The following is a 25,308-nucleotide window of genomic DNA, read 5'->3' as shown; positions in this document are numbered from 1 at the left end:
CATAAGAGAGTGAAAAAACATCATTAAATGGCTAAAAGAAAAAACCCTCAACCAAGAATACTGCATTCATCAAAAGTTGCTTAAGGTTTAAAGGCAAAATAAAGACAGAAGGAGAGGATCGAAAACCAAGTGACTTCATCACCTGATGATATTCTCTACAAAGATGGGAAAGGAACTTCAGGCTAAATGGAAATAATTCAAGAAGAAAGCTTTCAACTTCAGGAATAAAAGACATGGATCAGGAATGGTGAGTATCTGGGGAGAAAGAATAAATTATTTTTCAACTGTTAAATGGTTAAATATATGAATGAATTTTGAAAAATTATAAAAATACAAAATGTTTGCAGAAGTTATACCCTAGACTGGGAACTCAGAAGATCACTTCAGCAAAGAAGGGGATTAAATGTTCCTATGGCTGTAAGGTGTCCACATGTTACTTGGATGGGTAAAAAATTAATTCTTTTAGACTGTGATACCTGTATTATTCTCAAAGAAACCACTAAAAAAGAATTCCAAGGGAACTCCAGAAAAATTGTATAACCTAAATGGTCCTTTTTCTAAGAGATAGGAATAAAGTAGCTAAAGCATCAGTATACAAGTTATTAAGTGAAAAATAACTCTCTTGGACAAATACCTACAAGCAGGATTGCTGGGTCTGATGGTAACTCCATTCTCCTAGCCTGTCCTTCCCCCCACCATAGTCACCTCCACCACAACAGGACTGGTGGCTTCTGCTCTTTAGATCTGAGTGGCTCTCCCCAGTCCCCCAGGAGATAAGGTAGGGGCTTCACAGGCCCTAACCCCAAAGATGTCACCTTCAGCAGGCTCCAAAGCATCTGAGCCCAATGGTTCACCTGTTTCTGCTGTCAGCTCAAGGGAACCCTGTCCCATGTGGATGCCAACTTTGCTGATACCAGAGTAGAGGATGGTGGCTGTGTCTCCCAAGAAGTCCTGTCTCCCTTGTGACAAACTCCATCTTCCAGCATCAGAAAGCCCAGAGTTGCCAGAGGAGCCAGGGGGCTGAGCCACAGCTTTTGATATGCCTGCATCCTGCACATATTTGGCTAAGGAGCAGCTAAGGTGCAATCAGAACAGTCAGAGACAGGTTCCTATGGCACTGGGAGTGCATATACTCTGGGGCTCAGTGGATGACTCTCTTCGTTCCTCCCCAGGCCTGGGTTCTGATGAGAAACCTCCATTCTAAAAGCTCAGAAAGCACCTCCATCCATCCAGAACAAACAGACCACTCCTGTGACCTCATGCACCAAAGCAAGCACCATCACAAGCTCATACACCTGTTTTCCACAGCTGCAGAGGAAGTGGTGTTCAGCCCCCTCCAGGCTGCCCCAGAGGTCCACAAGGAAAGTAAGTCACAATGGCCATTGGTCTAGTTTGTCAGCTTTTGTGGTACCCCAGAGGAAGATCCAGAGAGAAAAGGGTTTAGATGTGATCTCTGGGATAAAATAAATTCAAGGAATTGCTTAATCAAATCCAGTCACCATAAAGGCAAGCTTCCTCAGGTGCCACATAAGCAAGGGAACCCTCTGATGTTCCACCCTCAGGCAATGAGGTCACTATTCTGATTCTAGACTTGGGAAAGAAAGCAGCACTTCACAGACTTAACAATGCATTGGGGGTAGAGGAAGACTGAGTCCATCTTAGACAGGCAACACCATGCAAACTTCTAGTCTTAACTGCCTTGTAGTTAATCCTGTATCTATTTATGGAATCAACATCATGAATTCACGCCAAAATATCCACTTCATCCACCAGCCCACTTCAAAAGGGTTCACTGCAAATCTTGTGTTTTCACATCTGTAACTCTATCTTTTGAATACACAGAAGGTAGATGGGGTGAGATACAAAAAAGGACTGGACGGTCAGTTGAATCCCAAGGCTGTGGTGAGTTTACTGAATAGAACTGGTCATCTTTTGCATTTTATGGAGTGGGCTCTTGATGTGTTCATTTCTGAAAGTTCCCTATTGTCCTCATTGTCTACATACCTGCTGTTGTCATTGCTCCTAAAAGGAGATAAAGCCTTGTGAAAACTCATGGTGGGAACATCATTCTCTCTTGTGAGACTGGGTTGGATTAATTGATACAACATGAAGAGGGCTTTGGCTGAGATCTGGCTGACCTAGATATGTAAGAATTTCTGGGGTCCTCTGAGGGATACTGGCCTTCATGGAGTATGGGGGTGAAAACCCCCTCTTCATGGAGGGCCATCTTTCTTCTCTAAGCCTAGTGGGGACTCTTGATGCAGGAACATGAAGCATTTCTGAGAACAGGGCTGTGTGTTTGTCTCCCTTGGGGATTTGAGATTACTCTGAGCAAGATTGGGTTCTCGAAGGATGTGGACATCTCAAAGAAAAAATGATTCACCGTGTCCCCTCTTCTGTAAACCATAAATCATAATTTCTGCATTGAGTTCAGAATGAGCAGAAGTATCAAAATGCATTCAACATCACTAGTGATCAGTAAAATACATATTAGAACCAAAGTCTCACGCCCATATCTTACAGAAGGGGTACTCTTAGGATGCGAAAGACTTCAGCAGGGAAGGTACAGACTCCACACTAAGAGTTGTTCAAATATTTAGTCAGGGAGATAATTGGGAACAGGGAGACTTCATTCATTAACTCACCAAACTTCAGCCAGGTGGGTGACTTTGCCAGTTGATGACATTAACTGTTCTTCCAGAGTAGTTCAGTTAAAGGTGAAGCTAATTCTTTGCATAGCTGTTATCTGGCAGTTGGTCTGGAATGTCTTAGGTTCTGAGCCAGTAGAGGAGCCAAGCAGACCACTGGTCACTTGGGGTGGTAGGCCAACTCCCAGGAAGACTCACATGAGGCAGAAGGTATTGTGAAGATGCTGGGGGAGGAGGGCCAAAAATTTAGACATACTTGGTACTTCAGAAGGCCTTTATGTAGGGGAAACTACCTCATATTTTATATCAAGGATGGAAATGTAGAGACAGGAGGCTGGGTCAGGATATGTACTCTTCTTGTGGGTGAGTCACCTCCTCCAGGGCATCAATTCTTCCCCTCAGGAACTTTGGGGCAAGAGGATTTTTCAAAGGAACTGTTTCAGTACACCATGGTTGACATGTCATATAACACATACTTGTTGGCTTAAAGGAGTTTATTGTCTCACAGTTTTGGAGGCAGTGACACCAAGATTAGACTCAGTAAGGTCTGTGCCCTCAGTGCTTGCTTCTGCCTTTCCTCCCCACCATCCAGGGCAACACTGGGGTTATGGAGGTGAGGATTTCTGACCCCCCTTTCCCCAGAATAGTCACACTAATATACAGACTCAGGCTCCAGGGTAGCTCACTGTCTAGAATGCCTCTCCTTTACTTCCTTTCCCTGACAACTTGGAGCCATCTGGTTCTCTAGCAGGCCTGTTTTCAAGTGTTTCAAGGTTTGGTTTGGGTTTCTATCCCCATTATTTGTAATGCACTCCTAAGGGATTGGTAATAAACTTTCCTAAAAACAGTAACAACAACAACAACAAAAGACACCTTGGCTGTCTTTAATTCACAAGTATTGTGAAGTACTTTCCAATATTCCATGCTCTGGTCTTCCAGACAGATATTGTAGTATTTCACACTCAGTTTGGGCCTAGTCCCTTGGCAGAAGTTTTTAGCACAACATAAGAACAGTGTGCCAACTAACTATTATTTTGCCCCCAGTTTATCCAGTCTGCCTTTGCTGTCCATAAATATCTATCAATGGGAGGGTAGAAAAAGGTCAGAACTCCACTGTGGGTATTGCTCTTGGAATTTAGGATGACTTTTGTCTCATAATACTTATACATTTATGAATTACCATATGAAGAAAAGTAACTGAGTAAACAAGTGAATAATAAGAAAAAGAACACTGGATATATCAATAAATTAATATGGATTGTGTCTCTGATTTGAGCCAGGACCATTACTTACTTCTGAGGACAGCCGATGAGGCCAATGGTACTTGCTCTGTATTTCAGATCTGGAAATGAGACACAGACAATTTAGTAAATTTCCCAGCTGACATGAAGCAGAGTCAGGAATCAGCCCTGAACATGTAATTCCAATGTCCAAGTTCCCAATCACATTCATCTTCTGGCCTTGAACATCACAGTTGCTGTCAAAAATATGCTGGGTAAGGCATTAGAAAAGCAATTCAAGGCAAGTGTTCAGAAGCACATTCGACCTTTTGACTTTTACAGGTGTCAATTAACACTCAAAGTAGTTATTTCTCTATGCAACTTATACATACTATTTAAGAAACTTCAGATGACACAGCAAAGGGAATCAAAATCACAAGTTCACCATTGAAAAAATACCAATGCTTTTTTTTTTTTTTTTTTTTTTTTAACATACCGGGGTTGGGGATTAAAACTGAGACCTCATATGTGGGAAGCCAGTGCTTAAGCACTGAAGCACATCAGTTCCCCTGAGTTGGTTTCTTTTGTTTGATTGTTGGTTGGTTGGTTTTTTTTTTTTTTTTTTGTAGGAGGCACCAGGAACCAAATCTAGGACCTCCCATGTGGGAAGCAGGTGCTCAACTGCTTGAGCCACATCCATACTCCAATGCTAATATTTGAAAGTATTTCTTCTCTGATCTTTGACCATTAAAACATACACACACACAAGATAAAGAACTCAGTTAACTATCTAACCTGAAGGACAATATAGAATACTGAATATCCCAAATACAGTGCAACTACAAACAACTTCTCAAGTCTTCTTTAAAGCCCCTTGCCTGGAAATACAAAGATGGGACATGATTTGGATTACTACCTGAATCTGTGCTCCCCTAATTGCAACTCTAAGACCGTAAATCAATGCCTTTGTTGCCTTGAAGCTTAGTTTATTTCTCAGTTGACATTATATAGTGTTAGAAACAGGATTCTAAGTAACTACCAACCTGACTCTGGAGCTACTGTTGAGTTTGAGCATGGTAAAGGTAAAAGCCCCTTCAGCTCTGCCATCTCCCCAAAAGCCCTGAGTTCTTGTCTGTGAGTCCTCTGGTTCTGAAAATCCCTTTTTGGTTGAGGTTCTAGATCTTTTAGGGGTGACTTTTGAACTTTGGCATTTTGAACTTTGGTTCTTATGGTTTAGGCTGCTAACAGCAGTCCTGTTTGTATACTTGAACCTTTTTTCTTCTGGTTTGGCCTGGTGACATAAGGCCTTTCTGTACAACAGAAAGGGAAAATTTATTTGTTTGGCAAGTACTTGAATGGGACTTTTAAAATTCAACTTTGATAATGAGCTCTTCTAAGTGGGGGATGCCTCCCTAACAATCAATTTGGCTTTTGTGAGCAAGCAGATTATTTTTAGTCAGCACAGGATGGGCACTTAAACACTATTAGAATGTGTACCACCTTTTAAAGAGAGGCCTTGGCCTGATGGAGGAACCACCTAGTGACAGTGCACAGGAGGAGACCCCATCTAATTCCAAGGCAAGGTTGCCTTTCTTTGTCTGAGAAAATCATCACTTTACTTATTCCTTTCATTTTCAATGGAGTTCAGATATGAAAATTCTGACCGTGTACATTACAGATGACATATACAATTTCCTTATTTAAGAGTATTCTATTACTGCTTCAAGTTGTTTTTTACAAATAGCAACAGCAGGGTATCAAGTATATGGGCTTTTTAATTGGCAGCAGTTTTTCCTTCTAAGAGTAAGAATTTTTTGTGCCAACCAAAATAGACATGAGAGATGCATTATCTAGGAAAAGCTTGTGTTTTTCCATGTGTGTCTGCTACAATTACTTATTGGATCTTTCACTCAACCACTGTTTCCCATCTGTACCAAAAGTACAAAAGACTGTGTCAACACTACACAGCATGATCTGATCCTGAGTATTTTCTTTAATATAATTACAGGTGGCCTCAGGTACAAGAGAAAATGGTAAGTATTTTTGAACTTCTGAAAAAATCTAGATAATTAAAAAACCAGGGTGGAGCTGATGTAGCTCAGTGGTTGAGCACCTCCTTTCCATGTATGAGGGCCTGTGTTCAATCCCCAGGGACTGTGTGCTTGCTTTACTCTGAAGAGCCACCCTGATTCCAGCTTCCAGGTGAGAATGAGAAATGGGGATGTGATTATTTTCTAGTTAAGTGATGGCCATGTTCTACAGTCCTTGTAGGCAGCTGTGTTCCCTTTAGCTGGTGAGGGTTTGTGTACCAGGGCTGGAGGTATCTATTTTAGAGTCTTTGAGATGAGATTGTGAAGGTAGGGGTGGAGAAACTATTTCCCACCTATATAGCACAATTGCCAGTGACAACTTCTCAGAAAAACCACTACTACACCCTTTACATATATTTACTCATTCCATCTTCAACACTACCATACTATGACTGTTTATTCCCACTCTTCTGATGAAGAACTGAGGTGCAGAGACAATTAGCCTACAATTTCAAACATGAGTGTCCCTGATCCTTAAGCTATAGCCATAATCTAGCCCAATCACTTGGGCACAGGATGATTCTACACCTTGCCAGCAATGGAAACTGATCATTTGTGTGTATTCCTGGATGTATCAGACCTGCACAGACCCCACATCCTGTCCATCATTATAAGTCAACTCACTGATCACATGACCCAGACCTGTTATTATTGCCGTTACTGCAGACTATGAATTGACACAGTGTGAAAAGCACTTAGAAATTCCACGTGCCTGTTCAGCTCAGATTCTGAAGAACTGCAAGCACAATCTGGTATACCTAAGGCATTCCTCTACACTACAGCCCAAACAGATAGGAATTGGGAGATATTAGCGTATTTCATAATATCAGCATCTTGAGTCCTAGAAATGCTCGGCACTGTTTGCTGCATGCCTTAGGGACAGTGACCAAAAAGAACTCAAGTTACCATTTCGCTATTGATCTGGGGTATATCATCCTTGCTGCAACTTTTATAACTGCATTAGAGTCTTAGCACTCAATTCATGTCTCCCTTAGTAATGAACTATCAAATTGGTGCCTGGAGTTTATAAAGATGGACATCCAACACATTCAATGAATAAGCATTCAGGGTATAGAAAAGGAAGACTGGAAGGAAAAATACTACATGATTTATAGTGGTCAATTTTTAAACAGCAATATTTAAATATCTTCAAATCTTCTACAACAGAGTATCTTTATGATAAAGGATTAAAAATAATAATAAAACAATGTTTTGCCTAGACTTGAATCCAGTCCCACAATAAAAAGTTATAAATAAAATGTCTTTAAAACAATTACCCAATTATTAAACTTTAGAAAGCTAATAAAATGCTTGTGTACAAATAACAGCAAAATCCTGCATAAACGGGTGCTGGACATTGTATGTCCTGCCATGGCCCAGTGAGTGGACTGGGGGAGAGTGAAAACTACAATGTAAACCATTATCCACATGAGATATGGAAGGATGAGAAGTGAATGAATTTTCCAGTTTCACATCTAGAGAACAGGAAACCATATTCTGGAGATATTAAGTGCTTTGATTCCAAATTCTATACACTTTGTTCACATCTCTTTGGCCTGGTGGGATCTCGAATCGTCTAGGAGTTTGGAACAGTCATGATTTCAGTTCTTATTACTGAGCACCACACCTTCAGGGCATCTGCAGCACAATGTAGTATTATCCATTTTTCAAAAGCCCAACAGCCATTTGTGCTAGTAGCTATGGCATGACAATACAGAAAGAACATTTCCATCCTCACAATACACTTTCCCAGGCAGTTGCTCTGAGCCTGCCATTGGTCTTTTCATTGAACTCATCTAATACAGAGTATTTCCAGAACAGTCAGAATTTCAGGGTGATAAGTTTGGAGGTAAGAGCTTTAATGGTCCATCAAAAAGGGGGAAGTAAATAGTTAAAAGGGGATTCTTTCTCCACCTTGCTCATTTGCAAACCATTTATAATGTCTTATTGAAGGCCTCTGACTCCACAGAGTCCAGGGATGGTCTAAGAACCTGTGGTGATCTTGGGTAGCCAGCAAGCCAGCAAGTGGAGAAGGAAGGGACGGGTGTGCCACATTCTCCACAAACTTTCTTGCAAATGTTTGTGTTCCTAAAGATTGGTTTGTGGATCAGAGATATGACTCCACCAGCAGTGATGAAAATGATAATCCAGGTAGGCAATATCACTCAAGATAGGATCCAATGAGAGTGGGTTATCAGAAACAGTCTGGTAACACTGCTACTTTAGCAACTGAAGAAGGGACTGTGAAATCAGAAAGTAATGGAAATATACATGGAGGTCTGCTTTATTCTTTCCATATTTAATAACAATAGTAAGAAGTATTATGATCATGTTCTTTGAGTGTACTGTGTTTGCAATCATCTTTCCTTGCTGTGCTATTTAAGATTAACTTTCCCATAAGACCAGTCATCAAAGCCTTTGTTTTTCCTTGGTTAGCAGCTCTTGGGAATAAAGCACAAGAGAGTGTAGTTGAGGTTTTGGTGTTGACCTACAATGGAGGGGATCTGGCAGGACACAAGCTCTCCCAGACTATCAACTAGACTTGGGACAAAGTTCTTCTACTGAGTGCCAGGTGGTGGTTGAGAATTAGGGCTTCTCCCTCTGTACTTACCAGTCTGGTAGCACTTCATTAATGTTTTATCCTTTCTGACATAAAGAACATATGCTCTGGGCTTACTACACATGTACCTGGCTGTTGGAAAGGTATCAAAAGAAACATATCCTTGAACATCCTTCTATTCTCTACTGCTCACACAAATCCAAAATCCTGGGATTAGATTAAAACCTGAAATTGCTTCCATTTGAGAGGTTCATGTACAACTCTTTCTCCAACACATTCCAAAGCCTGGCTGGGTTTCTAGAGACCTTGTGTGAATGGCCTGCCAGGCTTGCTTCACATATTGGCTCTTGCTGTCCCTGCTCCTCTCATATTATTCCCATATTACACTGCCACCTTCTTCAGTAAATCAATGGATCAATTAACCAATCCATTTTAAACCAGGGAGCAACTCTCAGAGGCATGGAGTTGAATCATGTCCTGTGGGTGATAGTGACCATTAATCCTATAAATCAGGTGATTGTCCTGAGACTGGTATGACCTTAGGTTCATGGAAGACACTTTGTCCTCACAGCATCCCTATAGGTTTCTGAATTGATTGGAGGGGTTGAATGTAAGATTAGAGGTAAAGTAACGTGTCTGTATCCACTTAGTCTGAAAATGATATAATAGGGGATCTACAGGCCACTTAAATAAGTGTGATCTTTTGGGAATTCGTTAAATCGCTGAAATACTAGCATTGATGGGTGCCTGGACAAGACTGAGGAAAGGTACATGGAGGGGCATGACTGTCAAGTGGGGAACAGGGCAGAGTTGACTGGCTAGAACAGAACACCTGATTCAACTCCATGCTTCTGATAGTTGCTCCGTGATTAGAGTGGATTGGTTAATTGACTACTTGATATTTTGGAGAGGGTGACAGCATAATAAGGGAATAATATGGGAACAATGATTGTTCTCCAGTGTTGTATTATAGAACAATATGATTGGTGGAAACTGACAAGGAGAAAACAAATGGGCAGTAATAGAGAGAGAGAAAAGAGGCAGGGAGGTAGTGAAGGTGGTAAAAAGGAGAAGAAAGACAACATCATGTATAAAAAGACATGGAGAGTATCTGCCTTCTTAGAGGAACAAGAGGATACAGGCATTCCTCACTGGCCACAGTTATAGTATTTGAGAGCTGGGAAAGGGACTCTGGAATCTTAGACCCACTCCTTCACAGCCAAGGTGAATTGACTGAGGCCCTAGGAGAGGAGTGTGGTGGTGAGGACAGAATTGTGTCCTGGGAACAGACCACACGCTGTCATAACCAACAGGAGCTTGAATTCTGCCCTCAACCCTAACTTTCCCATTTCCTTTCACAAGGTTGATAGATCACCATTCCTGCCCTGGTTACCAGGAGGCTTACTTCACAGCTTCTGAAGTATCAGATACAGAGAACAACAATTTGCATATAATTTCCTTCCTCTTTCTGTCTATTTTGTAATCTCTCCCTTTCTTATTCATAACTCCTCTTTATAGCTTTTCTCCATTCTATCTGTTCCTTATTTTATGAATTTTATCCTGAAGGAAGTGGTCTCATCCAGGAAGTTGAGGTCATGGGAACAACAATGTCTACAAATTTCTTCCATCCTCTTTACCTATTTTCTTAGCATTGCCCTGGTTTTAACATACGTGCATCACTGAATCAGTTTGCATAAGCCTGAATGGTCCAGGCAGGGAACTGGGCTGGTTGTCAGAAGCTTTGGGCCACACCCAGTGGAAGGAGCACCTGTGAAGTTAGTTCTGGGGTGGGCTCTCCCCTTGCAGGGCGTTCCTGCACACGTGCACATGGTCATCAAGTGGGTTCCTTTCCTTGCAGCTGTCTACACTGTTCAAGGAAGAGGAGTCTCTTTTCATAAATTCTCTTTTCCTAGAATACACTGAAGACACTGAAGAAATGGATGAAAAGGCAGGAAGAAGAAGAAGAGGAAATGTGAGTGTGGAGTGGATAGGATAAAGAGAGGAAGGGAAACAAGTTCACGTATTCCATTGCTTTCCTAACCTTCTTTTGGCACTTTAGGAAAATCAGCAAAACTGAGAAGAAACTGAGGTTTCCAGTATTCTATGTGAACATGGAGGTGGAAACATGAACTGGCTGGTCAAAGTAAATGCAGACAATCAAGGATCCGAGATGTCTTCTGGGTCCTGTTACCCACTTCAGAAAAACTCCTCCATCCACCTCTGCGCCTCCCCAGTGATCCCTACTACTGACAGCACAAAGACCTTGAGCTGGAGGCCTCAGTCTGAGTCTCAGAGGATCTGGAGATTATATGATGTTTGGAGACTGAAAGGGGATATAATATCAAAGAAATGGAGATGCCTCAGTGCTCAGCCCCTTTTACCCAATTCCCTAATCAGCCAATTGAGGGAAAATTTATTTTTCAGTTTGAAAGACTTACACTGAGTTTTAGAAATAGGTTTGGCATTTAATTTTAGATGTTAAAACATTAAACAATTTCTCTCCAACTACTTGTTTTTCTTCATCCTTATCAATAAAATAAACACATAGATAGATAAGCACCCTGAACAAACTTAGAGTGAATGAATGGACAAATAACTGCAAATTTAAGACTTAACATCTGTCCTACCAATGTCTTCTAGACATTTCATTTCCTGAAATCTGTTCCCTCACCTGAAAGGGATCATGGGAACAATATTACCCAACTTCAAGCCAGTGAAGTTGGATTTCAGTGCTGTTTTCACTTTCATGTCAGTTTTGCTGTTTATAACACCATGATTCACATTTCTTTCCATAAATGTATTACCCCATTTTCTTCTGGCACAAAGTATTATCAAAACTGATGATGAGATGCTATGTTCTTTTCATAATGTCACTTGCTCTCCTCTAATGCTGAAAAGACTTCATTCTTCCTTTACACCCTAGTAATTTTAGCTAGAATATGTCTTGCTATTAGTCATTCTGAGTCAATACTCAGTGTAAGGTTTTATAATGCAGCTTCAAAGAATTTCTTTCCAGAAAAAATAAGGAATTATAATTTTTAATATTTTTTCATGTCTTTGCTTTGGTTTTCTCATTCAGGCACTCCAGTTATTCATATATCATACTTTGTATGCCTGTCTTCAATTTCTGACATTTTTTTCCTCAAATTTGTCAAATACTCACTAATACTTGGCCATCCTGCATTTAAAAGCACTATCTTAGAAATAACCTGTAGAAAAAAATTGCTTTAATTTGGTTTGCTGATTTTTAAAATGCCTATACACATAAAAACCTGTCAGCCACATTATGCCATGATCTTATTACCCAGCATCTTGCCAACATGTGAACTGAAACCATAAAAATGTTGGACTCCTACAAATGGGCTCACACTGAGATTTGACAACTGCACTCCCAGGCTTCCTGTATGTGGGGACATTATGCTGCTCACTGAGTAGACAGCCATCTGTGGAAGTCATTGAGCCCTGATCACAGCTACATCTATAACACATTCTTGTGGTGTATCTCTTAAACAAATGACAAGAGCTACATCATTTAAGCCTCCTTCTTGCACTTGACCTCCCATGCTCTGAAAAAGTGAGTTGTTCCAGTATCTTCCAGTAAAGTTTGGCTGAATTTATGAATTACATAGAATTTGACATGGCAGAAGAATACTGGGCAAGAAATGAGATTCTATCCCAGCTCTACCTTACTTCCATGGCTGAATGTGAGAGAATCTTCAAATCTCTGGACCAAACAGAGATCATGGGTAAAAAGAAAAAAAAAACCATTGATCTAAATCAATTCATCAACTAACAAAAACTAAGAAAATTAAGCTAAGTTCTTGTTCTGCACTTGCTTTCCAAATGATGGCAGAAAGCCTTGATTGCCTCTAGGAAACACAGAACCTAAGACAAGGATATCAAATTCTTGGCTTTTCTGAGGAGAAAGAGAATATATTAGAGATCTTATGTGAGCAAGGGAGTTGAGCCAAGCAATCAGGTGGTATATACTAGGGTAGAGGGGCAGTGATGGGTGATGTTACCTGCCTATCACTCATTCGGGTATTGTCTTCGGTGTGACAGACCCATCCCCTTTCCTTGTCTGACATTTGGTCCCATGGAACTCACCACTTGGCCAGAGGAGGGGACAATGAAGTTGCCATCATCAGTATCTCAAGATAGTCATTAGTATAGGCATATTTACAGAATAAAGGCAAACACTTAAGCAAAATTATATAATCACCTATCAGGTGCTAGAGGAGAGGGTGGGGAAAGAGAAGGAAGAGAAAATACACTAATTTCATCACTGCTCACAATGAGGATTAATACACACTAAAGAAATGGATGATTAAGGGAAAAATTTTTTTAAAAATTACTAGAACAAATCACAAACCAGAAAACATATACATGTACACAGAAACATACAGGTGCAAGAAGTGTACTTTTGAGTACTCTTGCCCTTTAATAATGTGATGATGAATTTAAGTCGTTTCCAGTGTTAAATACAGTTAAAATCAGCATCAAAAATAGAGAGCCGCTCTTTTTCCTTTTGCAGCCATCGCTGAAGTGGCAGGGGCCAAAATGAAGTTCAATCCCTTTGTGACCTCTGGTCGGAGCAAGAACCATAAAAGGCATTTCAATGCACCTTCCCACATTCGGAGGAAGATTATGTCTTCCCCTCTTTCCAAGGAGCTGAGATAGAAATATAATGTTCGATCCATGCCTATCCGAAAAGATGATGAAGTTCAGGTTGTGAGAGGACACTACAAAGGTCAGCAAATTGGCAAAGTAGTCCAGGTTTACAGGAAGGAATATGTCATCTACATCGAATGGGGGCAGCGGGAGAAGGCTAATGGCACCACTGTCCGTGTGGGCATTCACCCCAGCAAGGTAGTTATCACTAGGCTAAAAATGGATAAAGACCGTAAAAAGACCCTCGAATGTAAAGCCAAATCTCACCAAGTAGGAAAGGAAAAGGGCAAATATAAGGAAGAAACAACTGAGAAGATGCAGGGATAAAAGAATCTTATGTACAAATTCCATTAAAAGCTGCTAAAATGAAAAAAAAAGCAGTTAAGAATTCCAGTTTATATTTTATATTTATAAACACCTTAAGCAATGGAATTTTCCACATAGCAGAAGACAGATGTAAGTGCTTAGATGGCTTAGGCACCCCTCTCACTTGATGAGTATGGAAAGAATTAAAGAGCTGTATTGTTTGGGAATGATGGGGAGATAGCTCTATCTCTTTGCAAAGGGAGAGGTAGGCCATGCTTCACACACAGAGAAATTCAGTTAAATCATATGAAAAGGAATTTCAGGTTTTGGTTGCCTTACTGCAATAAGTGACTTTGCAGAATTGAAGATCTGGTTTAAGGTTTTATGAAGGAAACAATTTGGTTGAAAGGCAAGAATATTCTGGTGTGGGAAGAGTGGGGTGGGGGAGTGGGGTGGGGGGTATATGGGAGCCTCTTATGTTTTTCATAATATAACCTTTTCTGTGATGTATCTTCAAAAAATACAATTTATAAAAATGATGGGGGGAAGTGGGTTATATGGGAACCTCATGGTTTTTTTAATGTAACATTCTATGTGATCTACTAACTTTAATATAAACATTTAAAAATAAAATAAAATGATTTCAAATTATAATGATGAACACTTTCATTTTTAGCCCTATGTATTAAGAACTGTTGCAAAGTACCTAGTTATGTGTTATTTCATTTAACCTTTACAACCACCCTATTAAGAAAGGACTCTTTTACAGATGAGAACACTGAGGCTTACAGAGATGGAGTCACTTCTCCAAGGTTAACAAGGGTCTGCCTGCCACACAGTCTATGTTCACAATCATTCCACCCAGACTGTCTCCCTACAATTGGTGCAGCTGATACCATGAGTGCAATCCGCCTTTCCCCTTCTGAAGTGTTTCCAATCATGGCATGTTGTAATACCTATCCTACATCTAGGCCACATATCCCTTTATTGGCCCCCACATTGATACACAGTCCTGCACAGTCACCCACTCTAACGGGTTCTTGTGTTGAGCTACATTACTGGGTTGCTGGAGGACTAAATGCTTTAATACAGGCAATACTGCCTGGCACATGGAAAGCACCTAATAAATGTTATTACTATCACAGTCATCATCATTACCCAGTTCACACCTGGGGCCCCTGAGGTTTTCCTGAACCAAAATGCTCTCTGGTTACAGTGCCTTTCTCTGTTCCAGATAAGCAAGGACTCTGATCCTTGGGATCCCATATAGTGTATTTCCTTTACTGGCCTAAGTATCCCATCAACAAAACCATTTATTTCAGTCAGACTGAGTGAGTCTCTGTTCCTTGTAACCCAAACAGTAAAAAAATATATAGATGGATTGTTTTGATAGGTGAATTTTTAAAAAGTCTCTAAAGTTACATTATTTTTTCAGGAATGAAAACATTTAGAATGAAAGTGTATTAATCAAAAATATATAATTTCATATGCAAGTTTTATTATGTTACTAAGAGGGAGAGATTTTATCATCACTAGAAGTTTAGATATGGGTCCTTTTTGTTTCCAGGTAGCTTACTCAAGAAAATTATGAAGGAAAAAACAATGAATTAGAATTAATCTGTGAAAAGAATTCTTGATGTCCTGACACTTGAAACTTTGCTCAAAAACTCTCCTCCTTTCTGAGACCTTCGTGTTTTCCATGACAACCATTTCATTTGCTTCCTCCTTCCTTATTAGTTATGCGTGCAATTTTTATTATATATTTTCTATATTTGATCTTAAATTGGGTTATAATTATTTTCCTTGAATTTCTTTATGTATTCTCTCTCACCTAGCAGAGTATGAACTCCAGTGAAAAGTGATTCCTCTCTTCATTTCTTTTAAAATGGCAGTGGTGTATAATGTAACAAGCAGGAGATATGAAATAAGATGATACAGATGCTAGAGCATCAAGTCCCAATTCTCTCACACATTGATAAATCACTAAACCTGTCTCAGTCTCCATGGCATTTCTATAAAGAGGAGATGCTCTCTATCTGATTTCAAAGTCCACTGGGTTTTTTACTTTGCTTCTCTGACTCTGGTGGACCAAATTCATGAAAAGAATCCTGAATATTTAAATCCTCAGGTATATGTGGTACCGCTCATATTCAAAACAAATTACTACATGGAATGTGATGAAATGACAGGTAGTGTCAAATGGCAAAGGCCACCTGATCTGAATTGCTGGAGGACATTTACCTTCTGACAGTTTATCTTTAAAGCAGTGGTTAGAATCAGATTCCAAGCCATGGTATTTCATCACATATCATAAGCTAACACAGTCTACCCCCCAGCCCGTCCCCCCAGCAAGTCCACTAGTTAACTTGTCACGACTCACTGGCTATAAACTCTGAGCTTTTACCTGGCCATAGAAAATCACAACTTGGTATTTATAGCTCTGGCATTCATATAATTTAATGCAAAAATCTCATCTGACTGCACTTACAGATTACAGCTTAAATTCTGTCTTCTTTCTCCCCTCCTCCAATAATTTATGACTAAATAAGCAAAAATTAAACAGAAACACTTTCAGTTCACATTTCACCTCTCTTTTGAGAATCATATCAACAAAATAATAATGGTAGAAGTACTAATTTGTTTTCTGTAAATTGTCCAAGTAAAATATTCAGGATTCCAACTAGTGCATCTGAACAGCAGGCTAGGCTACTAAAGGAATGTGTTTTGTAAAGATGCAGAGGCCACCTTAAAAAGCATATTAAAGTGGAAGATCATAAAATAAGTAGTTTTTTGTGCTGCTGAAATAAAATACCTGGTAATTACCAATATCACAGTGGGGTTGTAGAAGTAAGAAGCAAGATAAGTGTGTTTGATGTGTTGTACATTGCATTGGAAATATTTAGTAAGTATATGAAAGTTAAGAGATCCCTCAGTAGGTTGCAGGATCAGACTCCTGCAGCAGCTGGCAATTGCTGGAGAGTGGATGGAGAATATGTTGCACTTTTGGACTCCTAGAGCAGCTGGCAATTGCTGGATAGAGGGTGGAGACTATGTTGCAGTTTTGGACTCCTGCAGTGGCCAGCAATGACTAGATATGGCCAGATGTACAAGGGAACATTCAAGTTTTCCATTGGTTTCATTAGTTTATAATAATAACCTGTTGTTGCCTATGTCTCAGAGGATACACACTAGGAAAAATGAGGTCAGTTTCCACTAAGCCAGGGGTTGAAGGTTTCTTTATCCCTGGGAAGCAGCTACTGAAATGACACAAAGATACTTGTTCAGGGTCTGTGCCAGGCTAGAGAGGACACAGCTGCCGAGTCCCTAACAGTTAGCATAGGGCCTAGTCCCCCAGGAAAGTCCCCTTTAAGGAAATGGCCCTCCTGAGCCAAGCTCAGGAACCACAGGTAGACCCACATTGCCCCCTGCTAGTAAAATGGCAGAGCTCCACCAATGTTGACAGGAGCGCACAGCAGCTTATTCTGTCCTCAATTTAAGGCTGTCTTGAATTTGTGCATCAGTTAGAATATCAACAGAATAATAATAATGGTAGAGGTCATCATTTGTTTTCTATGAATTGTTCAAGTAAAATATTCAGGATTCCAACTAGTGCATTTGAACAACAGGCTAGGACACTAAAAGTATCACAGGATCAAAATCACTTACTTGATATGTCTGACGGAACAGTGGAGTTCTCATAATTGGGGCTAAATCAGGATTCTTTACAGGTACCATTGGATTCAGTTTTCTCACCTGTCATTTAAACAAAAAGCATGATGCCTTAAAAAAATTCAAAAGAAGGAAAACACTACATACATAAAGATATGTATTACAGGGCTATACACTAAAAAATATAAATTACTTCACTGCTAAACAACTGGGAAGTGAATTAGTAAATCTTGATTCTTTAATAAGATGAAGTACCGGGAGCTAATGTGGCTCAAGCAGTTGAGCAACTGCTTCCCCCAGGGAAGGTCCTAGGTTTGATCCCTGGTGCCTCCTAAAAATAAAAAAAAAAGGAAACAACAAGCAAATCAACAAAACAAATTAACTCAGGGAGCCACTGTGGTTCAGTGGTTAAGCGCCAGCTTCCCATTGACAAGTTCCCAGGTTCAATCCCTGGCCCTGTACCCCAAACAAAACAAAACAGAATAAATAAATAAATAAGATAAAGTACCATTTAACCCTTCAAAATAGTCATTATCAAGACTGTAAACCAGTAGAGGAAAATATTTGTAACATAACATTGAGTGAATAAAACAAATTATAAAGGTGACTGTATATAGCTACAAATACGTTGTACTAGGTTAAAATGCACATATATACTCTATTAGTAAATGAAGAGCTGATGCAAAATAGCAGAAATTGGTTGTTTTTTATAAAGGGTATTTATTTGGGGTAGAAGCTTACAGTTACCAGGCCTTAAAGGGCAAGCTACCCCCCTCACCGAAGTCTATTGCCACATGCTAGAGCGAGATGGCTGCCGATGCCAGCAAGGGGTCAGGCTTCCTGGGCTCCTCTCTTCCTGAGGCTTGCTCCTTTCCCGGGTCAGATGCTTTGCTCTCTCCACAAGGCCAGCTGTAGATTACAAGGCAAATGGCACATCTCTCTTCCCCGGGCCTCTGCCGTATCTGCTTCTCTGTGTGTTTCCTTCCCAGGCTCCAGCTCAAAAACTCCCAGCTCTGTCCTTTGCCATGTCTTTTCTCTGTAAGTCTCTGTATGTGCAGGGATGCAATGTCCTACTGACATGACCCAATCAAAGGCTTAATCATTGTTTAATCAAGTAAAAGTGAAACCTCTCAATTCAATACAATCTAACATGCCTGGAGGAACAGACCAGGTTACAAACATAAGCCAATATCTATTTTTGGAACACATAAACAATATCAAATTGCTACACAGTCTATGAAAAAGATGCATGTAGGGAGGAAAGTAAGAGCAAAAGGGGCCCCCTCTGGAGGCAGCTGTTTAATAAGAACTGCTCCAATAGTCACAACACCCCTGGGGTTGGGGACTGGACCCTTGGTGTGCAGAAGGAGGAGACAGAGTCCCTCCAGGGAAGGGTCATGTGGTCCCCTGAAGGTGGCTGCCTGGGCCTGTTAAGCCAGGATCTGTGATTCTGAAATGAGGTCCCTCGTTTCCTGCCAATCGCGCATCCCCATCCATGGCCTTGTAAATGGGATGCGCCATGCCATAAAAGGTTGAATAAAGCTGCCCAGTACTTTGGAGGACAGGGGTCTCCATGTAAGAAGTTTCCATGATTCAGTGTCAAAGTAGGCCTCCTCAGGTTGGAGATGGATTCTGAGTCTCTTGTCTCTGTGCTCAAAAATGCTTGTCCATCGCATCATCCCAATCTTTCTAAGTAAAATTGGACTTCATCAGTTGTTAGCCAGTGAGCATCTGACTAGGCAGTAATACCCACCATAGACAAATGGACGTTTTCTTGCTGTCATAAATACCTAAGTTGATAGGAGAGGGGCATGGAGTCTTCAAAAGACTCTCAGTTGTCAATTGGCCCCTTTCTCATTGTCACCCTGAACAAAATCTCCAAGTATGGTTTGACTCTCCAATCAACTAAAATTTGGAACTTTGGTTTTAATTTGGGGTCCTCTTTGGAACCCTGTACATACCAGACTCATAGGCAATTGCCTCTTTCTCTAGGGACTCCCATCCATGTTGGGGTAGGTTTCCACTAGCAGGATGGTGGCAGGATCATTCAGAAGAACCCCTGGCCTGCACAGTTCACTAATAGGGTGTTGCCCCATGATAGGCATCAGGGCTTAATAGGGCCTGAGTACATGGTATGGGCATTTTACCTTTTTTTTCTAATTTTGAGACAACCTCTGTAGTCGTAGGAAGAAGCTGGTACCCTGGCTTGGACTTTGTCTTGCCCATATCCCTTTAGCCACCTTGCCAGGGATTGGACCCACAGTAATCCATGGAGTCAGGGTTGAGAGAGTGACAGTAGCAGAGAGCAATAGCCACAAAGGGGCCACAGGCCCCAGGAACACCACTGCCTGTGGGCTGCCACGTTATACTTCCTGTGGAGGGGGTGCCCCTATTGCACAGTGGAACCCCTGCCTTTGGCCTCTGGGGCACAGTACACAGACGCACTGTTTGTTCCCATATAGTCTCCCAGTTACTTTCAGGCAAAGCCTCGTAATTCCCAAGTACTACCTGCCCCAGCAGCCCTAGCACCAGGGCAGGGGTTGCCCACCTCCTGTCCCTATACCAATTCCATTAGGTCAATGACTTTTGGATAAAATTAGCCAATTTGACTCAGACTAATCATGCCCATTCTGGGGAAAACTGGAAACCAAGATTTCCCCTCTTGACATACAAGGGCTAGCTGTCTATAAAACCCACGGACAACTCAGATTTGCAAAAGCCACCATTTAGGGAGTTTTGGCAAAACCCAACATAAACAACAAGCATCAGCACACGTTAAGTCACCGAGCCATGGAACCTCCCAGATAGTAGTAGTTTTCTGAGAACCAGTTAGTAAGCTAAGAGCAATCAAGAGGCATTATACCTCACATCCAATGGCTGTGACCAACACACCCTCCCTGTTGCACCACTTACTTTTAATATGTATTTTCTTAGAGAAGTTGTGAGCTTACAAAACAATCATACATAACATGCAAACTTCCCATATAGCACCCCTTCTGCAACACCGTGCATTTCTGTGGAACTGCACCACTTATTTTGAATGAGTCAAGTTGGGGATTTAAATTTGGGTCTGGGTGGAAGTCAGGTGTGACTCAACTAGAATCTGAGACCTTAGTGCATGATGAATGTTACTGTAGGTGCTAGGGTGACAGGGTTGCCAGGAGGATAGACAGGAAGTGTAATTAGTTAGGTGGCTCAACCAGAAGGTGTGGAACACACAAGTAGAACAAGAGGAAACTGTGAGCATGTGTTAGTCAGCCAAAGGGGTGCTGACATAAAATACCAGAAGTTGGTTGATTTTTATGAAGGGTATTTATTTGGGGTAGGAGATTACAGATACCAGGCCATAAAGCATAAGTTACTTCCCTCACCAAAGTCTATTTTCACATGTTAGAGCAAGACAGCTGCCGACAGCTGTAAGTGTTCAGGCTTCCTGGTACCTTTCTTCCAGGGCCTAGCATCTCTGAGTTCAAGTTTCCTTTCTTCCCAGGGCTTGCTTCTTCCTGGACTCAGGGTTCCTTTCTTCCTGAGGGTGGCTTCTCTTTCCTCTTTATGGGGCTCTGGCTTAATGCTTCAGCATCAAATTCCAACATCAAAACTCCAACATAAAAAAGCCTTCAACTCTGTCCTTTGCTGTGCCTTTTATCTGTGAGTCCCCACCCCTTGGTCAGTGGGGACTTAATGCCCTAATGATACATCCCAGTCAAAGCCCTAATCATAACTTAATCGTGCCCAGGTACAGACCAGATGACAAACATAATCCAATATCTATTTTTGAAATTCATAACCATATCAAACTGCTACATTGCCCTTTTAAAAATTTTTGCTTGAATATATTTCAATACTTTTTATTGCCTCCTGCAGGTGTGCTCACATTCAGTCACTATCTTCAATGATTCCCTTTGCAAAACACCTCTGCAGCATCCCTAAGAAGATATTGGAAGTGGATGTGGCTTAAGCAGCTAAGTACTCACCTACCACATGGGAGGTCCCGGGTTCAGTTCCTGATGCCTCCTAAAGATGATGAGTGAGGCAGGCATGTGATGTGAGGGCCAGGTGTGGTGAGCTCATGCAACAAGATGATGCAGGGAGTTGATGCAATGAAGAGAAACAGCAAGGAAACAAAATGAGAGACACAATGAAAGACATAAGCAGGGACCGTAGGTGGCTCAAGTGATTGGGTGTCTCCCTCCCACATGGGATGTCTGGGTTCAGTTCCCACTGCCTCCTAAAAAGAAGATGAACAGAGAGCAGACAGCAAGCACAAGCAAAAAAATGGGGGTGGGGAGTGGGGGAGGGGATAAAAGCAAAAAAATGTATACTTCAATCCCTGCTAAAATCCCATTTCAGAAACCAAGACTCAGATGCTTTGAAGGGGAAGGCAGGCACCCGATCTCTCCAGAGCAGGTGGGCCAGGGAGTATGTCAACAGAGGCTCGACTCACAGAAATGCCTCGGCCACCACACACTCACCTCCCAGAGGAGGATGCTTGTTTACAAGACACTTGCACACTTTGTGACTTTGCTGTGCATTCCTGCAGGACAGGGGTCCTGCTCCCTGCTTGGCTCTCCTAGAGGCCCAGAATATGGTAGGTGCATACCTTCATTCCTTGATTTGATCTTCTCCCACACCACCATTAGGCAGCAAATTAGGAAATGTGACTGCTGCCAGTGTTAGTCATCTGCTTAGCAGGGTAGATGGAGTCCCTGGCTCCCTGCCCAGGCCTTTCCAACCCAGGTGAGACCTTGGCCACTGCTGGAAGGACAAAGATGTTAATTAGGAGAAAGAACCCTTTCAGTCATTCCTGCAGCAATAATAATTACAATCATCCTCATCATCATCTCTAACTCATGTAGTCCTCACACCAGTGGCACCAGTGAGAATTATTTGTTTTCACAGCAAGGCACAGAGCAGTTAAGTAACTTTTCCAACATCACAAGCCAAGAGGCAGCACTGCTGGGACATGGACTCCATCAGGCTTAAAGCCCAGAGTCCAGAGGCTGCTAAAACCTCAGGACAATTAGCATCCCCAGCTGGACCCAGAGAGGCTGCCAGCACAGGTGGGGTGAGTTTGGGTGAGGGATCAGCGCTACAGGAAATGTGGAGGTCAGTCAGGAGCCTTCAAGGAGACCCACCTGCGAGCTCTGGCCCTGAGGCGACAGCCCAAGCAAGATGAGGCCTGGCAGGAGAGGCAGGCTCGAGCTCCCTAATTACAGGGTTAATTGTTTCACGGGTGCGATGCGCAGGGTCAGAGGCTCCGCCAGCCTCTCAGGCACCGGCCTGGGCTGGGAGCCAGGGAGCCTGACCCGCAGGGCTGACCTTGCAGCAGAAGCCTGAAGAGTGGGTGGGAGTGAGGCAGGCAGAGTGGGAGAGCACCCCAAGGAGAGGACACGGCCTGGGTAGGACCTGGAGCTACCGCGCTCGTCTTTACTTCCCTCTTATCCTTAGAGAGCAAGTGGAAAAGGGAATTATTAAAATTCCCATGACCCTGTTCCACCCCCAGATAGCCTTGGATCCCTCCTCCATCAAGCAGTGATTCTGCCCCGCCATTCCAGCAGCTGTTTGCGCCTGACAAAATGCCCAGTGGTCTTGTTCGATCCTTACAACCACCTGGAGGGAGCAGGTGTCCGGCCCCTGTACAGAGGGGAAACTGAGGCAGGGGGTGGTGTGCCTTCCTGGGCCGCACAGTAGGTGTGCCTCTCCTCGTCCGGGCAGCCTCCCCCACCCCCGGGCAAGATGCGCTTCCCAGCGCCTTGGTTCTGGGGGGCTGGGGTGTCACGTGACACATCCAGGTAAAGCGCTGAGCAGGTGGAGCTCAAGGCCGGGGCTGCCTCGTGACGAGGAAGCGCCTTCCCAGAGAGCCCGAACGGGGTTCCTGAGTCCTCCCTCCCCTGAGACCCTGCAGCCCCGCGGAGAAGGGGGCGTCCTGCGGGCGGGGGGCCCCGGGAGCGGGGACGGGGCTGCGCCGGGACAGCAGCTGGACCCCCGGCGACAGGCAGCGGTGAGCCCGGGGTCGGGGTGAGGAGCTCCGCGGAGGGACGTGGTGGGCGCGGGGGCAGGAGGAGCCGGGGAGGCCCGGGATGCGGTCCAGAGGGCCCAGGCGGCCCAGCGTGAGAGACGCCGCCAGCGCGGGGAGCAGGCGCTTCAGACTGTTTCCATTCTAACACCTTTTTTAAAATGTACTGGATGCATATAATTTCTTTAACACTTTATTTTTTAAATAATTTCAAACTCACGTACTGTGGCAAAAACAATACAACCCCCCACACACACACACAGAGGACTCCAACATACCCCCACCCAGGCCCACCACCCGCTTTCAGCATTTTCCCGCCTTTGCTGCAGCAGCCTCCTCTTCACAGCAGCGTTTACCTGGAATTCTCTTCCAGCTAACTTTAATGACGCACCGCGCAGGAAAGGTGGGGACACACGCGCGGTGGGAAATGAAAGCCCCATCATCTGTAACTCACCACCCCCGGCAGCCTGGTCATCCTGTGAGTCTCTTCTTCCAGTCTTGAAAAGAAAAGAAAAAAATTCACCCCCGAAGGGGCAAAAAAAATTCCAAGTGCCTGAGAGATGACTACACGGGGACGTCCCGTGGCTGGAGAGGTCCAGGCAGGCTTCTGGAGAGAAGGTGGGGTTCAGGATGGACCTCGGGGAGTGTGGGAAAGGACGACGTCTAATTTCCACAAAGCAGAAGCCGGAGCCGCTCTGCGCTGAGGAGGGAGGGAACGGACTTCCGGCGACTTTGGCGCACAGGGAATTTGAAAAGTGGCGCCAAAATGAGGGGGCCAATGGTGAGTGTCGGGGGCGGGGCCAATGGTGAGAAGGGCCAATGGTGAGTGTCGGGGGCGGGGCCAATGGTGAGAAGGGCCAATGGTGAGTGTCGGGGGCGGGGCCAATGGTGAGAAGGGCCAATGGTGAGAAGGGGCGGGGCCAATAGTGAAAACGGCGCCAAATTGGAAAAGCCGCCAGCTGTGGAGGCGGCGCCGAGGCCCAGCCCGCGGTGTGGAGAGGCGGGAGCAGGGACTGAGCGGGACGTGGAGCCTAGTTAGGCCACGCGGAGAGGCTGGGACCCCTGAAGGGCCCAGGCAGTGGGGACCAGGGAGGGCCCTGGTGCTAGGTGGGGGGTATAAGCCTCAGCATTCCTGCTGCTTGGTGCGTCGGTCATTTTATCCAGGTCTGCGCGCGTTCTTGCAAGATGGTTAATAAAGTCTCTTCTCCACACTCGGGGGAGCTTTAGTTTTGTTACAGGTGCGGCCTTCTTTTTAACAGGAGGGGCAGGGGTTGAAAAGAGCACAGGAACAGAGACGGGATTCCGGCCAAGGGGGCCACGCCAAGCTGGGAAAGGAGCTAATAACATGGGGCTGCCGAGCGCACCCCGCGGCCAGCCCTGCTCCCGCCCACGGCCCGCGCCCGCGCTTCATCCCCCAGCCACCCGCGGGGGAACACGGAGCGGCCTCATTCAGCACGGGTCCCCGCGGGGGAACACGGAGTGGCCTCATTCAGCACGGGTCCTGAGCCCACCCACCCCGCACTGCTGTGAGGGGCTGAGGCTCCCACCCAGGGCCGGGGGGACCGCGGGTCCCCGGAAACGCCAGCTGGTTGTGGGGGGTGCCAGCCGCGCCCAGCGCCCACCCGGGGGCCCTCGCGGGGCAGAAGGCGCTTCGAAGCCGCGCACAGCGGGGGGGAAAGGGAAGAGGAAGGGGCGGGCGGGCGCCTCGCGGGCCGGGCGGGCCCCGAGCTGCGCGGGCCTCACCAGGGCGCCCAGGGCCTGACACCCGCCGCGCCTCTGAGGGGCCCTCGGGCACGCGCCTGCCGGCCTCGAGGAGGTCACCAGGCCCTGACTGCTGGTGGCCCAGCCAAGCCCCTCCCCTGCTACCCGGTTAGGGAGGTGGGGAAGGGCAAGGCCTGGCGAGGAAACCAGCGACGACAATGTATTTAAACCTCTCCCATGGGCGCGCGCCTGCCGGCTCCTGAAGCGCTCGCGCTCCCGTCAGCAGCGTGGGGAGCAAGCCCACCTGGGCTTCCCACCCTCAGGCCACCCATTCCTGGCGGTGCTCAAGCCTGGGCTTCCTCATCTGTAAAATGAAAGCAGGCAGCGGATGTGGCTTGACCGGTTGAGCGGCTGCCTCCCATGTACC

General features: G+C 44.1%; 2 long non-coding RNA genes across 2 annotated transcripts; one reads left to right on the top strand and one right to left on the bottom strand.

Annotated features, from left to right (window-relative positions):
* Positions 1–2,582: 2,582 nt before the first annotated feature.
* LOC139438534 (uncharacterized) lies at positions 2,583–21,923 on the bottom strand. The gene is made up of 4 exons (XR_011648207.1): positions 21,139–21,923; positions 17,162–17,248; positions 3,942–3,990; positions 2,583–2,872 (listed from the first exon to the last, which is right to left on the bottom strand). It is a non-coding gene; the product is annotated as an uncharacterized lncRNA (long non-coding RNA).
* Positions 2,759–11,023, top strand: LOC131277639 (uncharacterized). The gene is made up of 4 exons (XR_009184777.2): positions 2,759–2,858; positions 5,877–5,901; positions 10,432–10,490; positions 10,578–11,023. It is a non-coding gene; the product is annotated as an uncharacterized lncRNA (long non-coding RNA).
* Positions 21,924–25,308: the final 3,385 nt, after the last annotated feature.

This window comes from Dasypus novemcinctus, unplaced genomic scaffold (genome assembly GCF_030445035.2).
Source record: "Dasypus novemcinctus isolate mDasNov1 unplaced genomic scaffold, mDasNov1.1.hap2 scaffold_210, whole genome shotgun sequence".
Lineage (NCBI taxonomy): Eukaryota > Metazoa > Chordata > Mammalia > Cingulata > Dasypodidae > Dasypus > Dasypus novemcinctus.
This window is presented reverse-complemented; position numbering and strand designations above follow the sequence as displayed.